The sequence below is a fragment of the Rhinopithecus bieti genome, unplaced genomic scaffold (assembly GCF_001698545.2).
Source record: "Rhinopithecus bieti isolate Rb0 unplaced genomic scaffold, ASM169854v2 scaffold_32012, whole genome shotgun sequence".
Classification (NCBI taxonomy): Eukaryota; Metazoa; Chordata; class Mammalia; order Primates; family Cercopithecidae; genus Rhinopithecus; species Rhinopithecus bieti.
In genome coordinates this window covers 3,750,345-3,754,595 of record NW_016814432.1, presented here as the reverse complement: position 1 = coordinate 3,754,595, position 4,251 = coordinate 3,750,345, and positions in this window count along the sequence as shown.

Below are 4,251 nucleotides of genomic sequence, written 5' to 3'. Positions count from 1 at the left end.
GAAATATTTGGACGTCAGAGCTGATTTATATTTTTGGAAGAGCTACGTTTCCTTTTCTGAAGAGAAGTGAGCGCGCCCCATATCCTGAGCTCGGCGGGGAGGACGAGAGGGGAGTTTTGATGCGCCAGGAAGTTCATCTATCGCCCAGGCGCTCAGGACCCGGCGCCCCGCCGAGTTCGCTGCCCTCGGAAATATTTATTTATTTGGGGGAAGGGAGGGCAGCGGGGAGGAGACCAGCCAGACGGGAGAAGAAAGCCCTGCCCAGGCTGGGTTGGGACCTCCAGGGCACTTCCCCACGCGGCCGCAGCCGGCCAGCCTCTGGTCTCGGTCGGGGGGCATCGGAGGCGCGGCCTGGCGACCTCCGGGCGCCTTTGGTTGGTGTCTCCTGTAGCCCTCGGCGCGCACCCTCCCGCGTGCAGTGCCCGAACTGACCTCTCCAGGCCCCGCGGGCGCCTCCTGGGTGGGCCCCGCGGCCCCGCCAGCCCTGCCCAGCGGTGTGCACGCACGGCCTAGCCATCTTCCTCCCCAGCCTGCGAAGGCGGGCGGGAGGAGGGGATCCGAGTCCTGGGGCTGCGGAGCAAAAGCCACGCGGACCCCTAAAGGACCCCGAGCGTTGCCACAGCCGGGAGGGCGGAGGGAAGGTGTGCAGAGCTCGGGGGTCTCCCAGGACGCGGCCTGGCTCCCACCGGTTTCCAAAGCATCTGCACGCTCTGTCCTGCGACCTAAAGCATGGGGACGTCCCTTCCAGCAGCATCAGTGTGCGATAAGTTAACATGCTGCGGGCACCCACACTTGCTTCCAGGAATACTTGTGGTACAGGCTTCCCAGTTGATTTTTTTAGCCGCTGGGAGCCCCCCCTTCTTCCCCCGTTGGGAGACGCAGACCGACTCTGTTCCAACCTAAGCCCCTTCTCTCTGCCTTTTAGACAAAGCGGGCCTTCCCTGCTCTCCAGCCCACTCCTCCCAACGCCGCAACTCTCCACCCCTAAACGCAACGGGCTGTAGGCGAAGTCGAAGAGGTGCTCCGCCTGGTACTGACGCCTCCGCACCGGGATCGGGGTCTGCAGGCCGCTGGGCTGGCTCCTGGGATCATCCCAAGGTTTTGGTCTCGCAATCGAAGAGGCCCCGCAATTTGGGAAGTGCGGAAGTGGGGTCAGGCCGGTCTTCGATTCAGGGTCTTATAGATTGGACCCTTTTTCCCCCCTTCCAAGCACCCTCAGACCCAGCCAGTTGGTCATCGAGTCGTGCCCACCGCCGAGGCCAGGAGATCTGGGGCTACTGGGGGATCTCTCAGGAAGGTGGCTATAAAGAGCCCTGACCGGGACACAAGCCTTTGGAGAGCGGAAGACTCTATCCAAATAAACATTTGGAACTGGGTGGCTAATATTCAAACCCGGAGATCTGGGGGTTTCTGGACTGAGGAAGGAGAGCAGACCCCAGGAGAGGTGTAAAATTCCCACTCCGGGCCACCTTGTTCTCTCCAATCCCTGCCTCTGCACGTCCTCCTAATGCTGTTCCCGTCCGCATTTTCTGTTGTTATTCGAAGTTTCTAAAGAGGCCTCTGCAGCCTGCAGGCTGGTGCTCTTGCAGCATTTCCTCAATCAGGCTGACACCCCCAGGCCCCAGCACTGAGTTCTCGCCGTCCACATTTAGAAAGGCCTGGCAGGAGTTCGGGAATCCTCTACACACCTTAACTTTGCGCCTAAATACAGAGCGAAAACAGCGGTCAGTCTCATTTTGAATTGGGAAGAGGCTTCCCTCCGCCCGGGCCCAGGCGGAAGGAAGGGAGGGGTGCTGCAGGCGTGAACTGCCGGGAGGAGACGTCTTAGATGGCCTCAAACAGCGCGGTGCGGATGCGTCTCTCCTGTCGGTAACTGGTTTAGTCTAAGCCATTTCATGTAAAACCCACGAAGCAGAGGAAGCATGCTAAGAACACAAAATTTAAACCGCAATAATGAGGAGATTTCCTAGAATAAAACGCCGATTACAGAACAAAATCGGAGAAACCCAAGCTTGTTGAAGTTTACATTCCCTTGCGCTGGGGCAGGGGTGGGACCTAAAGGGTTGGAGGGGAAAGGAACCCGCAGCCCAGACGGGACAGTCAACCAAAGAGGGATGGAGAGAGGACCCATCGCGGCGGAGGCTGCATAGTTTTGGTTAACCAAGGACTGCCTGGGCTAATCTAGACTCATTTATATGAACCATACCTTCCCTTCCCGTAAGAAAAAAAAAAAAATTCAAGATTTAAGTTATTTATAGGGAGTGAAAGTGAGTGAAGAGCTCATCCCCACAAGAAGGAACCCCAGTGGGGGGTTGGGGGAGCCATCCTAAGCAAGGCTCTGTTTCAGAAACAAACACAACTTTCCTTTTAAACCGTCTGCTAACCAGAAATTAAGGTATTCCTCCCAGGGATGCAGAAATTGACATAATTTGCTATCACATACATTCTTACTCAAGAGATTTGTATATATCGGTGATTAAAACAAAGCTCAGAGAGGTTTTGCTGTAATGCAGCGGAAGGAACACTGACTTTGGAGTTCCAGGCCCAGGCTGCAGGCCAGCTTTGTCACTTGCCCTGTGTGACTTGTAGCCAGTCACCCAGTCTCTGAGCCTCAGTTTCCTCATCTCAAAAGGAGGAGGATGATATCTGGGCCAGCTATTGGGTGACAAGATGGTACCTACGAGGTCTGTAACACACAGATGCAGGGCTTTAGTAATTATAGACCCAGTGGTGGTCTATGCCATGAGAGTAGTTTCCAGAGGCAGAAGTGGGGTATCCAAGAAAGAGTTTTGGAGAGGAGGCTTCCTGCTGATATAACTTAAGAAGGCCCCAAGCTGCTTATCTTTCTGGAGTTCAGGGTCTACAGGGGCAGTATGCAGACTCCTGCAGGGAGGGAAGGTTTCCAGTCAGCAGACCGGCTCCTGGCCCTAACTGCTCTCCAATGTCCACTGCCTTTCCACGACCTGGCCCGACCTCATAACACTCACCACACTCTAAGTGGGATTTCTTGCAAGTTTAGAGTTTAGGTAAAATGGATACTGCTGTTACTTGGATGGAGACAGGAGCCTTTTAAAAACCCCTCATAATTTACCAGCTGAATTGGTAGAAACTAAAAGAATGTGGGTTTTTTTGTTTGTTTTGTTTTTGTTCTGTTTTGTTTTGTTGCTTGTTGGTTTGTTTTAATGAGTACCTGTGGACTTCCTAAAATCCCAGGCAAATTGGAAGTATTTTTCTGGAAACTGGCTCCATAGCATCCATCCTATTCTCAGAGGATGACCCCAAACCTGGGAGCTACTAGTACAGAAGGTTATCATTGGTCCTGCCTGGATTTTAGGGTTAGCGCCTTTTATTCTTCAGTCTCCGGGTCCTAAAACCTTTTAAGGCCTGCTCTTAAAAGGTTGGATCTGTATTCCCTAAGATCCAAATACATATAATTTTCAGGCACAGAGAAACAGAGAGGGTCCGTGGCTAAGTGACAATGAGTGCTGACATTGCCCCCCAACCCCAACTACAAGTGAGATAATTGTCCTTTTCCCCACAAGCTTCTCCCCTGGGCTGATGCGTGCACACACACACACACACACACACACACCGAACTCTGTGTCAGTAGAGTTCCTTTAAGATCCTATCAGTCCTCCCCATTCCAGCTTCTATTTTATGAAAATAATTATATTTTAGGCACTTAGAGCATTGGTTTACTGAACACATTATATTTACTATTTAGTTACGTATTTTTAAGTTACTCCACATAAAATGACAAATGAGGGCAAGAGAAAAAATATCATGAAATATACGGAGACCCACCTCCCACAAACGCTCAGCAGTCAGTCAGAAATTCTTAGAAAGTGGAAGCAACTGCAAAGCCCCTACCCCAACCCAATCAAAACATCCCACCCGGAAAAGAGCGACTTGTTTCTTTTTTCTATTGGAAATGAGTGGTAAACTGAGTTCGGTTTGGCGGTGTTTTCTTAGCTGACTCTCGGCTACAATCAAGCCATTTTCGGACACATTCCCATGTAGGTACCAGGGGTGCTCTGGAGGAAGCTGTCGACGCCTGTTCAGCTAATTTAGGTTTTCTTTGTCTAATTACTGTGGAGCTTAGGGAGAAGGAGCCGGCTCAGGGCAGTAAACTGACACTCGGTCTCTGTGTGTGGTATCCAGGCAGGGTTTGATGGAAAAAGCCTGCTTCCACTCAACCTCAGGTCACTGTCTGGGGCCAGCCCCGGCCCACCCCCCTCCCACTTACCCCTC